We start from the raw sequence: 15994 nt of genomic DNA on the forward strand, positions 1-15994 counted from the left end.
TCATGCATTTTGCATTTTACATCCCCGAATATCGCAAAGTGATGTTCAGCAAAGTTGTTAAGCTCAACGCTTGCTATAACATATTTAATAAATGAATGCGGTGTATTTGGTTTTTCTTGTACTGGCACATTGTAATCTATCTAATAATCCCGACCTTTTATCAAAATCCCGAAACCCCGCAATTTTCAAAAATCAGTCCCGATCGGCATCTCTAATAAAGACTAATTAACAAATTTATTTCTGTTTCTGTTTCTGTTGACAATCATGTGTATAACTATATTTAATTTTAAAAAATCTTGTGGTTGAAGTATAACATAATTTTTTGTAGAAAAATTTTGTGTACAACATTATTTTCTACAGAAAAACGTAATTTTAAGTACACAAAACTATCTTAATATGAAAATAAATTAAAATTTTAGTACTCTGTGGTTAGAAAAATTACTTAATATTTGAGTATTATTTCTTGATACCAAAAAAAAATTTATTTTCCATCAAATACGTTAGCAGTGTTTCAAAACTAACGAATTGTGGCACATTGATGGGAGAAGTATTATCTCTACTTTTGTGGAATTTGACTCTGTTGGAAAACGGGGGTATGAAAACTGTTGCATATATCGTCAATGATATTTCAATATCAAGTAGCATGTAGTCAGAATTAAGTATTTTGTAGCCGAAACTGATAATTTTCAATAAAATTTGCATAAAATCATCAACAATAAAATATATTAAATAGGTACTACCGTGTATTTTTCAAAATGATTTCTCGACAAAGCGGCTGGATTTAATGATATTTTAAATTTGAAAATTATGTATTCATACACAGTATTGTGGTCCATAAATATCTTAAATAAAACAAATATAATATTGTTTGATAGCTGTTTTATGATGTTGACAAATATTTTTTTATTTTCAAAAATAACTTGCACTTTCCTAAAAATTTCACAATTTTATTTCTATTACAAATTTCATCTTGACCTCACTTCCCATTTAAGGGTTAAACTATGGCCTCCTTGTACTTGTGACAAAACTTATATGTAGAAGAAAGCAAAGGAAACAAAATCTAAAATAAAGAGTAGACGAGCAGAATAATTATCATTACAATAGCAACAGCAACAGTCAGCACAACAGATAAAATTATCAATCAAAATCACGAGATACTCATAAATAAATGCTGAGTAAAGACATTTTCAGCACAAATTGATAAGTATTAAAAACAGTGTAAAACCACAAACACTGGCACAGACACTCACTGAAACTAAACTGTAAACCACAACAACAAATATCAATAAATAAATGCATGCATGCAACAGTGATGCACAACAAATCAAAACAAATTAAAAACAAAAAATAGTAAACAAAACAAAAGAAAACAATAATCAATATGTAAATAGGCACATAGTTGTAAATAAATTACATTTTGTTGTTGTAATTGTTGGTTGGTTATTTTTGTTTTGTAAATAAAATAAAAACAAAACAAGAGTATATCACAGGTTAAAGTTGCTTAATGTTATTATTGTTGCTCTTAAAGTTGTTTTACTGCTGGTTAATTGATTTTAAATGATTTTTTTTTTTAAATAAAAACTTTTTTTTTTGATATTTTAAAACTTAAAAAAAGATACGCGCGCGCATCTACACAAATGTTAACAAAAATAAGAACGTTTTTTTTTCGTGTTGAGGTTTTTGTTTCGTTAGTTCTTCTCGTACTGACGCGTTAAGTCGCTTGAACCGTCATTTAACAACTGAATAGAAAAAAATAAACATTATTCACTGTGTTTTTGTATTTATTTTTGCCACAGCTTGTATTTATTATTTGGTTGCGAAGATACACTCAGGCCAACGTATAAATTTGTTATTTAAACAAAACATAGTGTAGTTTAGCAGCATTAAGAGCCAAAGAGAGTGAGCGCGGCCACAAGAGCCGAAGAGTAGAGCTGGCGAAAGCTTTTTGTTTTTTATGAGTGATAATATGCAGTTGTTTGTACTACCAGTGTTGCCAGAAAATTTGTTGCCTCATGCCATCAAAAGAAATTCCAAATTTTGTCCCCAAAATTATGTATTTATTATTTATATACATATATATAAAAATGAAATGGTCCATGTATGTAATGGCATCACGTGAGAACGGCTGGGGCGGTTTGACCAATTTTTTTATTCGATTCGAAATTTTCAGGAGATGGTTTGTAACGAACAAAATTCAAAAATTCCGGGTAAAACTCGGATATTTTTTTTGAGTCCAGTCAACTGTAATAAAAAAAGCTCCCTGAAGTATGCAGTACAAATTAAGATATTTTATTTGCAAATAAATACGAACAGACAGGTGTAACTTGAAGAACGAACATTAAAATGCTACTTACTGGCTTCGCCCGGTAGCATTTTAGTTATTTTTTTTAATAAAAACTCATTTTGGACAATATTTTGCAAAACTAAGGAAGTGTAAGACAATTACAATCCCTTCTAATTATTACCATTTGTCATTTAAATACATATACAATTACCGTATTCATAGAAACAACTTCATATTTGTTAAATTTCAATGAAACTATTTGTTTCTATATTTTATTTTTATATCAAATTAAAAAAATTGTAAAATTTCCCAAAAAAATTGATAAAGTGCAGGTAATGTCCAAATCTGGAGATTACCAGCAATTCCCTCATCTGGCTACACTGAGTATTACGTACATATTACGTTGTTAGCACAAGTGGTGTCAACTTTTGGAGATTAATTGTGTTTCGTGTTCTGAAAAATGTGTACATTTTTAAATATATGCATATTTCTATAGGGTAAAGAAGAAACTCCAATCTAATTCAATTATTTTTGCGGGAAAATGTTATAATTTCCATCACTTTCACCTATAGTTTGCTTAGTGAGCTAATGAAAAATGTCGGTTTCAACGTGTGAGAGACGGTTTGTGCGGTTCAGAAGTGGTGATTTTGACACGAAAGACAAAGATCGCCCAGGCCAGCCAAAACACTTTGAAGACCAAGAATTGTTGTCAAACTCACCAAAAGCTTGCAAAATTATTGGGAGCTACACAAGCAGCAATTTAAAAACATTTGCGAGCAGCAGGATTAATGCTAAAACAGGGAAATTAGCTACCATACCAATTGAAGCCGAGAGACTTTGAAATACGATTTTGTATGTACGAAATGATGCTTGAATGATATAAAAGAAAAACATTTTTGCACAGAATCATTACTTGCGATGAAAAATGGATGCATTACGATAATCCAAAACGTGAGAGATCGTATGTGAAGCCCGGCCAACCAGCCGAATCGACACCAAAGCCAAATATCCATGACGCTAAGGTAATTCTCTGTATTTAGTGGGAGTAAAAGGGTCCTATCTATTATGAGCTGCTGAAACCTGACCAGAACATCACAGTTAACCTGTATCGAATGTAACTGATTCGTTGAAGAGAGTATTGACCAAAAAACGAACAGAATATGTGGCCAGACATGAAACCGTAATATTCCATCATGACAATGTTGCAATACCTGCTCAATAGTATTTAGAATGAAGTTGTTGGGAAGTTTTGCCTCACCCGCCTTATAGTCCTGAAGACCTTACCCTGTCCGACTACTTTTTCGAAATTGGTTTGATCCGTTTTTGGTCTCATGTGAGTGTATCATGTGAACTTAGTATGAACATTTCAAAGACAATACTGATACTTTACACAAGTTTGAGTTTGATAACATCATTCTCTCTAAATTGTATGGAATTAGAATGAAGGACAGTGGAACGTATATTTGTATTAATCTAAACAGTAGATTATCCTGATTAGTCAGAAAAGGACAAATAAGGCCTATGTGGCCATATGTATATAGACCTTTTATGAATTGGAGTATTAGTTCGAGGTATAGATCAATTTGATCATCAAAGCTGTAGTGTAACACATCTTGTTTTATGGAGTAACTAGTTGACCGCCCCGGCTTCGCCCGGTAGCATTTACTAATGTTAGTTTTTCAAGTTTCTCTAACCCACATACACACACCTGCCTGTTCTTATTTATTAGCAAATAAAATATCTAAATTTGTGTTGCATAATTTAGGGAGCTTTTTTATTACAGTTGACTGGACTCAAAATAAAAAAAATGTTCGAGTTTTACCCGGAATCTTTTAATTTTTTTTCTTTACAAGCCATCTCCTGAAAATTTCGAATCGAAAAAAAAATCATCCAAATCGGTCCAGCCGTTCTCACGTGATGTCATTACATTTGTATATATATAGATAGTGTGATGGCATTCTATGGAGCATAATTCCCACCGGTAAGAGGTTGAATGTGTTCCTAGAATATCTCCTGTCATTATGATAACAGAAGCGGTAAGGTCTAGGCCATCGAAAGTTCTGTCGGCCATGTTAAAATGGATGCTGGTGAGTTTGATGGCAATACGATTGGCTTTCTACTATGTAAGATAAAGCTAAACGATCCATGATCTTGAAATACCATGAGGCTATACATAGGCAAGTCGACTATCGCATACTGAGACCTATCAATGAAAGCCAAGATGTACCAGATGACAGTGTGTGGTACTATCAGTCTGAGGGTTGCGGGTTCGATTCTCGCCAAAGACTCTTGGTGTTTCAGCAGACAAGTCATATGTTTTCACAGTTTGTGCTTATTATCCCCAGTGCAGGTGAAAAATCACTAAATTGGCAACACTGGTGAGTACTTATCATCTAAGTTTGTTGTTGTTATTATTTGTTTCGATTGTTTTGTTTGTTTTGCACGTTATACAAACGTATTACGTTAGACGTCAAACAGACGACAGACAAGTGGGTGAATAAAATAAATGAAATGAAAAAATATTCCAAAATTAATATTACCCGCATGTGGGGGTGGTTGGGCAGAGAAGGGCAGAGAGTAGGTCAGTAAGTACTTGGGTGCAGAAGTAGAAATCTAAATGAACTTTTTTGCTGTAGTTATTCCAAAAGTAATAACTATTTGTATTGACAGTAAAATAGGTGTTTGTTTTTGTGTGTTTGAGAACGAGGTTTTATCTTTGCCAACGTCAAAGAAGATTTGTAAACAAGTTCTTTAAAGGATTAATTCTTTTATGGGTATGAGAGGGAATTTAAATTTTGAATTAAATTATGTGTGAGAGATGAATAAAATAAACAAGTGAATTATTTTATGGAAAACTAACAAAAGTAATTACTATTAATTTCTATGTGCGGTGTACACAAACAAAAAAAGTACTTATTTCATAAGAAATCTGCACTGCGATAAGATAATTTATGGCACTTTCGTCATTTGATTTTGTTTCAGTGTGATGAAATCGAAAACGTTTGAACAGTAAGGGACCTTGGTTGTAGGCAATTTTATATCAAATAAAAAGGTTAAATTTACAAGGTTTAAGAGAAAATGTAAAATGATAGCATAGTTGAAAGAAAATTAGCAGTAAATCTTCAAAATTTGAGAACAAATCGTCCAAAAATACATCATTTACCAGCAAATCTATATTTTCAATATAAAACATATTGAATTATTTTTTTAATCTTATTAACTTTTAATTCGGGATCTGCTTAATTGCCAAATAGAGTGTCCAAAACCGAAACCAATAGCCGATCAAACTGTTTTTTCCTCATTGAAAACTAACCGGTTTTAAGGAAATATACATATTTTCTATAGCTTTCTTGAACATATTTATTTCATTACTCTGAAAAATAATAAAAGAGGTAAAATTATGTGATAAAATCTATAAATTTTTCATATGATACATGTATTTATGCATGTAATTCTTTTTTTTTTAATAAAAATGTCTATAGAAATATACCTTTTTATATATTGAACTCACTTTTTCGGTTAAACCGGAAACTGATTTGTTTGAATTTGTCAGTGTTTTTGACACTCTATTGACAAAATTGTCTCTAATGACAACATTTTTATTTATCAATCTGCTCGCCTGAGATCTTCACAATAAAAGTACAAAAAATCGTTCAAACAAATTTAAAATCGTCGAATATTTAAGAATCTTCGAAAAATTAATTTTCTTTTAAATTGAGCACTTGTTTTAATTTCGCTTTTTTTCTTTTCATCTTGGTAAATCATTATCCATAAATATACTTAAAAAACATCAGTAGCATTCAAAATGAAAAAACAAAAAACATTTCACGCAAAAATACAATCGGCGCATTACGCATGAAAATATTTGTGTATATTTTTATTTTTTTGAACTCGACGAAATATTTTTGTTCACACGTTTCATTAAAAATAGAACAACAACGACTGCGATGACATGTAGTCGGCATAAAAAAAATAAATTTTTTCAACTAAGGAATTTTTCATGTGCATTTCAACATAAAAACGCCAAAATGGTTACAAAAATAGCAAGAAACAGTGACATGAACAGAAAAAGAAAGAAAAAAAATAAAATGACGAGACGAGATGCAAATGTATAATAAATAGGTGGTGGGTAATCTGAAAAGTATCTTAAGAGAATATTATTGAAAGTTATCAAACACGATCGTGAAACATAGAACACACAAAGCCAAAATAATAAATTTATTTTTGAATTGTATTGGTCTAGCACTTTTCGGTCCAACCTCGCTACAACCACAATAAAAAAAATAAAATTTTGATTAAGACAGAAATAAAGATTAAAAAACTAAAATTGCTCACACATTTGTTATGCTGTGTCTAGCTGTATGTTTGTCTTTATTTTTATTGCGCCAACTTGTCAAATGCAAAATAATATAGAAACAAATTACTTCTCAATGCAACTTTTAACACACCAACTAAAATTAAATGTTTTGTGGCGAAAGTTTTCACTTTGATAAGATAAATATGGCGGGGTTTTTTTCGGAGTGGTTTATAAATGATTAATATAATAACTAATCATAGTTTCTAGGGAAAATGTGAATGTCTGTATGTACTCAAGGTTTAGCGATTTATAAAGCAATGTCATTAATTAATTATTATTAAAGTGGGGCGCAAGGTTTGGTTCGAAAGCATCACTATTTTGGAAGTACCCAAGAGAATTTGCAAATAATCAAATGATTCGATAGCATCAGTTACATTTATCAAGAAATGTATCTGCTTCAATCGCAAACACTCATCTGTTTAGGTGTTGCACATAAACAAGACCAGTTTGCACTGGTTTTTACTATTACTAAATACACTTGCTGTTTTAGTCTTACAAACTAATGTATTTTTGCTAGAATGGCAAGTTTTACAAAGGGTAGTTAATTTCAGAATATCGGAATTAAATAGCTTTTATTTGCTTAATATAATTTTCTGTTTAAGTGTTGCACATTTACAAGACCTGTTTGCAATAGTTTTTAGTTTTGCACCTTTTTTGTAGTATATTAAATCAAAGTTTCATATACAGCCCAATTGTGATTAAAAGATCCGCGGGAGTTTTTTTCCCTTTTCGGATTTTTTATTCATAAATGGTCTGATAATTTTTAGTTGATGTCTTGTAAACTATAGTATATTTTTTAGACTTATTATGTTTACAAAGGCAGTTTACCATGAACATTGAGTGAAATAACTCCCCACGAAAAAATTAAATAACACCCAACAAATTTTTCATACAACTTGGGACGTATTTCATTATGAAACAACTCCTATCGCATAGGGAGTTATTTCATAATTTTTTGTTGAGTTATTTCATAATGCAATAACTCCCAATGAAATTTTTTTTGGGTTTTATTTCATTTTATTTTGGGAATTAGGAGTTATTTCACTGTATTGGGAGTTATTTTATTTTTGTTGGGCTCTACTTTGCAAAAGCAGAACCCATAAATATCAAAAACTGGCTTCGCTCAGAAAATTTGTTTTGCCTTCGCCCGGGCGCTAAGGTTTTCTCCTCTGGGGTGTATCAAAAACCGGCTTCGCTCAGAAAAGATTATTTTTACATTGTCGGCCATTGTCACGTCGCAATGATTTCTTAATCAGATGTGAAATGAAAATCGGCTTTCGGAAATATTATAAAACATTTCTGCAATGAAAGAAATCTTTTCTGAGCGAAGCCATATTTTGATACACACCAGAGGAGAAAACCTTAGCGCCCGGCAATGCAAAAAACTTTTCTGAGCGAAGTTAGTTTTTGATACACCCCAGATAATAAAACATTGGCGCCCGGCCAAAGGCCGGCAATGCAAAACAAATTTTCTGAGCGAAGCCAGGTTTTGATATACTCCAGAGGAGGAAAACTAGGCCCGCAATGCAAAAAATTTTTGATAAGCAAAGAATAATTTTACTTTTGTAGTTCTTTATTTCATTGGGAGTTAGATTACATAAATAAATTGCTTCGGATTGGGAATTATTCCACTTCTATTGGGATTTATTTCATTGGGACTAATTTATTTTTTTGGGACTAATATTTTTAAAATTATGAAACCGCCGATTATTGGGAGTAATTTCATTTTACCCTTTGGTAGTTATTTCATTTTTCAAGTTTGGAATTATTTCATTTTTGATGGGAGTTATTTCATTGGGAGTTATTTCATTTAGGAGCTATTTCACGGTACCAAACTATATATGTATGTAGTTTTTTTCTATCTTAAATTACTCATCTGTTAAGGTCTTGCATATTTTGATGTTGAAGTCTTGTTAAACTTACTACGTTTGCAACGATAGTTTTCTATGAAGATTGAAATTTATCACTAAACTCATCAAGAAGTTTCTGTTTAGGTATTGCAAATCTACAACACCTGTTGACAATGGTTTTTTTCTTTATTAAATCATAGTTTCATATAATTTCTTGTTGTGGTTGAAAACTGTAGTATTTTTGTTAGACTTAGTATGTTTGGAAGGTTTTCTAGACGAAGTAAAATTCGCTATTATTTTGTTAAGTTTTTGAAATACTGGATTTCGAATAGGAAAAAATACAAATTATTTTGCGCAGATGCAGTATAACTTTTGCTAGCAAAGGATTGCATATATCTGCTGATGGCCTTGAATTTTATAGACAAACCCATTAAAAGATCTCAATCAAGCAAATTATCTTAAGACCAAGGATTATTAGTCAATTTTCAAATTTAATTTGAAGAAGTGCCAATTTGTGTTGAGAAAGTTTAATATAAAATCTAAATTTTAAAATTTATTTTTAGTCCATGCTATGTATATAATTCTAAAAAAATCTTTAAAGCTTTTAAAAAAGAAAAAAAAAGAAAAACAATACAAATGTATGTATTTTTATATATTTATTTATGCAGTTTATTTGAATAAAAAACCCATGAGTTTGCGTTTATTAGTTGGTCATCATTATCATCATTGCCAAAATTAAATTATACGTCAACATATTTTGACTTTAATATATTTTGTTAATATTTAAATATGTGCGAGTATGTTTGTATTATTTTTTCCTTATTTCTTTATCTTGATAAATTATCGCCTTTTCCGTTAGTAGTTCGATTAGTTTTTTTTCATATTTTTTTTGGCATAAATTTATCAATAATTTGTTCAGTGTTCTGCCTAATAAATGTCATTTATCAAATTTGTACATTTACATGTATGAAATGGGTTAGTAAGAGAGGTGGAGGTAGGCAGGCGGTTGAGTGTTTAATGAAAGGAAAAATAAATATAATTAATTTTATTTTATGGGGTAATTATAGGGGAAAAATAATTTATGACATATTTATATATAGTTTAGATAAATTTCTTGCTATTTAGGAAAGTGATTTGGGGAGGAGAATTATAAAATTAAAAAAACATAGCCATATCATAAGCCAATGTTGTGAATTCAAAACCCGCTATAGTATTTCAAGAAATATAATCTTTTTAAGATAATTTTAAGAATTCAACAAACAATTTTGAAAAGGGTAGATAAAGTAAAGTATATATCGTCACCTTAAATGCAAACGGACGTAACTAGACAAAAATTCAAAATCGAGTTTGTGATTGATTATGGTTCTTTTTATCAACGAACCATAATGTGCACGAAAATTTTTAGACCCTTGCGATCAAAAATTGCATTATTCATTTGGTTTGGTTCAGTTGGTATTTAAAATCGAGAAAATCGGTCCACAAATGGCTGAGATATAAGGAAAAAACCATCACAAACTCGATTTTTGACCTATTTTTGATCTATATCTGGATTATAAAGTCATTAATATAGACAATATGGCTATCTAATGATAGATATATCAAAGACCGTTGCAACGGCGAATATAAGGCCGTAGTAAGTTGGACCTACAATGGCTCAAAATTGGGAAACATATTTTTAACCCGATTTTTTTTTTTCACCAAACGAATATTTTTGACATAAAATTTGTAATAAATTAAAAAAAAAAAATGAAATTTTTTTTTGTCATAAAATTACAATTTTTTTTTTTTAATTTTTATTTTAAAGTATTTGATGAATGGTATTTAAGATTCGGCATAGCCGAATATAGCTCTCTTACTTGTTATTATATTAGCTTTGTTTCACATTAGATTTCCAGCTAAAATTTTGGTATTTATTACACTTTACTTAAGAATTCCTGGTATCAAAAACATCTGACAGCCTTGTCTGCATTAGTAATATCCAAAGGTTAATTATACGTCAGGGTGGCAAATAATCTGTCATAATTTTTTTCTTTTTGCGGCAAAAGAGCATGTTAAGAGCAATAAAAAATGTTTTAACAACAAAAAATACAGTATTTAGTGTGAAGAAAGAAAAAAAAAAGACTAAAACAAAAGTGACAAGTCACTAGGTAGTAATTGCATAATGTTGTTGTTGACAGTAGTGAAGTTGTTTTTGTTGCCGTGATTGTTGACTTTTCTAATTATAGTTTTATAGTCCATAAAACGCACGCAATATCGTTTATATGGCCCATTTAATTTCAATGAGTGAGAAGAAGTACCGTTTTATTGCAAACAATTTAATAAAACAACAGTAAGTACAGAGTGCGTGACAGATAGAAATGAATTCAACGAATTGCAAAAATTTGTTAAAAAAAGAAGCAAGAGAGCTATATTCGGTTGTGCCGAATATTATATCAAATTATACTTAAAAATAAATTTTTTAAATATTTTTAAGTAAATACAATTTTTTTTTGGAATTGTTTTTTAATTTTTTTTTAAAAAGTTTTTTCCAATTTTTTTTTTTAATTTTCTTTAAATTTTTTTTAATTTAAAAAAAAAACAAAATTTTGGAAAAATAATTGATGAAAAAAAAATCGGGTTAAAAATTTTTTCCCGATTTTGACCCATTGTAGTTCCAACTTACTATAGCCTTATTTATATACACATCTGCTCAAAATAATAGATACACCTAATTGGAAAAAATTTAAATGGCGGTAACATTGAAAATTTCCTCGCAAGCGTTAAGAATACATCATATTATTAAAATTTTTATCTGGCAATGTCATGTCAGTCAAAAATCTGGCAACTATTTGCTTTCATGTTGATTTTTAAAAACGAATTTATTTGAATTACAAAAAATTATTTGCTCATAAAAATAGATACACATCAGTAATTTGTAATTTGTTTATATACAATTTTTTTTTGTGCAATTTTTTGTTCCTATTTACGTGAAACAGTAAGTATAATTTAAATTTTAGCAACAATTTTATAAAAAATAGGACTCTTTTGAAGAAAATGGGACGAAATCATCATTGTACCGAAGATGAGAAAAAAAATTTTTCAAACGATGAGAAATCAAGGAAAATCATTACGGGAAATAGCAAAGAGCATAGGAAGATCTTTACATTTTGTCCAAAATGCTTTATCTAAAAAACAAAAAAGAGAAACTCGCGGTAGACCAAAGAAAACCAGTCCAGAAACAGATAGGCGGATCGTCCTTATGGTTAAAAAAGACCCTTTCATATCATCGAAAGCTATTTCTGCGGAGCTATGTAACGAAATCAGTCCACAAACAGTTCGTCGTCGTCTTTTACAAGCTAAATTGCCGGGAAGAATTGCCAGAAAAGTGCCACTAATGCGCCAAAAAAATATCAAGACAAGATTAGAATTTGCTAAAGAGCACTTACAATGGTCCGGGTGTGAAGGCGAAAAAAAATGGAGAAATATTTTATGGAGCGACGAAACAAAAATAAATTTGTTTGGAAACGACTGCCAAAGAAATGTACGCCGACCAAAAGGAAAAGAATTCCACGTTAAATTTACAAAAAAGACGGTAAAACATGGCGGGGGAAACATAATGGTTTGGGGTTGCTTTTCATGGAATGGTGTTGGTCCGATATTCCGAATAGAAGATACCATGAATGCTAGTGGGTATAGAGACATATTGGAAAACGTAATGCTTCCATATGCATCGGAAAATATGCCATTAATATGGACATTCCAGCAGGACAACGACCCAAAACATAGTTCAAGATTAGTTAAAAACTGGTTCTTGGAGAATAACGTACCTGTTTTAAGCTGGCCCAGCCAATCCCCTGATTTAAACCCAATAGAAAACTTGTGGAGTGAATTAAAGATAAGGCTTTCGAAGGAAGTTTTCAAAAATAAAGACGATTTATGGGAGAAAACGCAAAAAATATGGTACGAGATTCCATTGGAGAAGTGTCAGAACTTGATATCCAGTATGCCCAGAAGAGTGGAGAAAGTTTTACAAAACAAAGGTGGATATACTGGATACTAGCTTTAATTTAATAATAAACTAATTTTTTTAAGATAAAATTTATTAGCTTTTGTTTAATAAGAATTTTTAAAAATGTATCTATTATTATGAGCACCAAATTTTTCGAAATTTAAGAAATTTAATTTACTTTATAATATTTATTATTAATTATGAAATATTTTGTTTTTGTTTTTTACTCTCCTTTTAACTATAAATAAAAATCGACTGAATTTTTTTTATAATTTTACAATATACCATTATTTTTTTTCGTTTTTAAAAAATAAATTTTGGTGTATCTATTATTTTGAGCAGATGTGTACATCGTGGCAATGTAATTTTAAATATCTATCATTAGATATCCATATTGTCTGTATTAATGACTTACATAGTAATCCACATATAGATCAAAAATAGGCCAAAAATCGAGGTTGTCCCGGTTTTTTCCTTATATCTCAGCCATTTGTGGGCCGATTTTAAATAGCAACCGATATATTGATAAATAAATCATGTATGTAAGTTATTTGGGGCCTACTGATAGTTGATTTCAACATACAGACGGATAGACGAACATGGCTATATCGACTTCGAAGAAATTACAAACGGAATGACAAACTTATATACATATAACGTATAATAAATATATACATATTTCAAAAACAACGTTTCGATTGCAAATAATTTGTTTATGTAGATTTTAGTGGACCATTAAACCTAAACTTATCATACATACGTGTATATATCAGGAATCTAATGAAAATTATTAGAGGAAATCTCTATTCGTAGTATATTTGCAAGAGTTGTAAACATGCTAACATTTGTTTAGCGACAAAGCGAGAAAGACTTTTTCAATCATATGTGATCACGAAACTCAACATCTAGTTTCTGTTTACGTTAAAACATCGAATCTGTTTAAATGTTGCACTATTTGAAATGGGTGGTCTTGCTAGACTTAGTACATTTGCAACACGGAGTTTTATCAGCAAACTCACCAAACATCAAAATACTCATTTATTTAGGCATTGCATATTTAAAATTTTAATGTTGTGATCTTGCAAGTTTTGTTGGCTTTACTAAACATACTACGCTTGCACTATGCAGAGTAAATTTTATCACTAAATAAGAAAAGTTTGCATTGTATTTTCAAATGTATTAAATCACAGTATTATATATTATATATTTGTTAAAATGTATTACATGATAGTTTCATAAATTTTGTTGGAAACGAAATTATTTTAGCTTGATTTGCTTCAAAACTCTCATATTGTTAGGTATTGCACATTTACAAGACCAGTTTGCTAATTTGTTCAAATGTTTTAAAGCTAATTTTCATATATTTGTTTGATGTGGTGTTGCAAACTGTAGTATTTTTGCTTGACTTCCTATGTTTGAAAGGTTTACAGTTCAGTACACATAAAACCTATCAGTACAAAAAACGTTATATCACCATATTAGACTTAAGGTTCGACTCTTGAAGTTACCAGTAAAATGTAACGTCTTAATGAATTAAAATATTTAAAAGGCCAAAAGTGTGCTGAGCTCAATGAAAAATTCAATCTATAAACTAATATTTTCACCCGTTCGTTGTTGATCAGTACATGAAAAATAAATTCCAAATTTTTCCAAAAAAATTAATTTTATAATGTTAAACAATTACAGCCTTTTTAGAACTGTTATGAACAATGGGGAAGTTTATAGACAAAATTCTCAGCCATCGACTTGGCAACATATAATTTCGTTGACGATCATTACAATAAAAAATTAAGTCCGAATGTAAGCAAAATATTCCTGTGATACAAAATTACCAAACCATTTTTATAACTGTTATATGGAAGAATGGTTAAAAAAGGTCTATATTTAGTGATGATCAATACAGGAATTTTGATCATATTGATATACATATATTTTGAAGTATTTGGTCTCAAAACGATCGATTTGAAATGAAAGAGTGTGATGACTTTTGTTCGATTTCAAGTATGATTTTTTAACTAGCAGATTATGACCTTCCAAAATACAGCCGAGGTGACAAATATAAAGTATTTTATATCAATTTAATCAACAAATGTGATACAAATTTAAGGAAAACAAGTAAGAGAGCTATATTCGGCTGTGCCGAATTTTATATACCCTTCACCAAAATATACTTTAAAATAAAAATTTTAAATATTTTTAGGTAAACAAAATTAAATTTTTTTTCCAGTTGTTTTTTCGAAATTGTTTTTTAAAAGTATTTTTTTAAATTTTAATTTTTTTTTTTTTAAATTATAATTAATAATTTTTTTTTTAATTTAAAAAAAATTTTTTTTTTAGTTTTTAAATTCTTTTTTTTTAATATTTAGTGAAAAAAAATGTTGGTGAAAAAAAAAATTCGGGTTAAAAAATATTTTTTCCGATTTTGACCCATTGTAGGTCCAACTTACTATGGTCTTATATACGTCGTTGCACAGGTCTAATATCTATCATTATATATCCATATTGTCTATATTAATGATTTAGTAATCCAGATATGGGGCAAAAATAGGTCAAAAATCGAGGTTGTCCTGGTTTTTCCTTATATCTCAGCCATTTGTGGAACGATTTTCTGGATTTTAAATAGCAACCGAGCCGGAAGAATTTCGAGATATTGATGTATCATTCGTGTATGTAAGTTATTTGGGGGCTTCAGAAAGTTGATTTCAACACACAGACGGACATGGCTCATCGACTCCGCTATCTATAACGATTCAGAATATATATACTTTGTGGGGTCGCAAATGAAAAATGTAGAAATTACAAACGGAATGACAAACTTATATATACCCTTGCCACTCATGGTGAAGGGTATAAAAATATCAAATTTGAATTCTTAATTACACTCAAAATGAAAGTATAAACACATCACAATCTTTTTCGATTTCAAAAAAAAAAAAAAAATACGAAAAATGTTCTTACTTAAAATGCATCTCTTAAGCTACGTTTCCGCATATACCGTAATCGGCACCGAAAACGAAATTCCATACATTTGCACCGAAAAAAATTCGTTTCAGAAATCGGCAACGAAAATTGGGAACGAAACGGCAACGATCAGAACGAAAAACTTGTCATTTGGGTCCGGAACGAAAACAACTTCAAGTAGGTTGTTTTCGGTGCTGTAGGAACGAAATAATTTTTTTATTTCAAATTTAAAGAAAATCAAAATGAATAAAAAGAATAAATTTTCTTTATTGGAAGAGGAAAAAATAACGAGACGGTGACGAACACCAACGTTTTTCAGTTTCAGTTTTTGTTATCGGCGCCGATTACGGTGTATGCGGAAAACCAGATTTAATCAACCAAAACAAAGAAATCAAATCAGATAATCAATTCCGAATTCTATTTCTCTAAAATTGTGAATTAAATAGATGTTGTTTACACAACATATTGTTCAACTTAAGTTGGATGTCCTTAAATATAGCCCTACCTCGATGTATTCCTTTTAATACATTCCATATTATTTCTGAAGGATTTGT

The 15994-nt window shown here is 30.0% G+C and overlaps 2 protein-coding genes across 2 annotated transcripts in view; both read right to left on the reverse strand.

Annotated features, from left to right (window-relative positions):
* Positions 1-15994, reverse strand: part of LOC135963711 (E3 ubiquitin-protein ligase RNF181 homolog) — a 99170-nt gene that overhangs the window by 17931 nt on the left and 65245 nt on the right. The gene's annotated exons all lie outside the window — the stretch shown is intronic.
* The window catches only part of fray (frayed), a 28812-nt gene that overhangs the window by 12392 nt on the left and 426 nt on the right, over positions 1-15994 (reverse strand). The window lies entirely within an intron of this gene.

The sequence above is a fragment of the Calliphora vicina genome, chromosome 1 (genome assembly GCF_958450345.1).
Source record: "Calliphora vicina chromosome 1, idCalVici1.1, whole genome shotgun sequence".
Taxonomy (NCBI): domain Eukaryota; kingdom Metazoa; phylum Arthropoda; class Insecta; order Diptera; family Calliphoridae; genus Calliphora; species Calliphora vicina.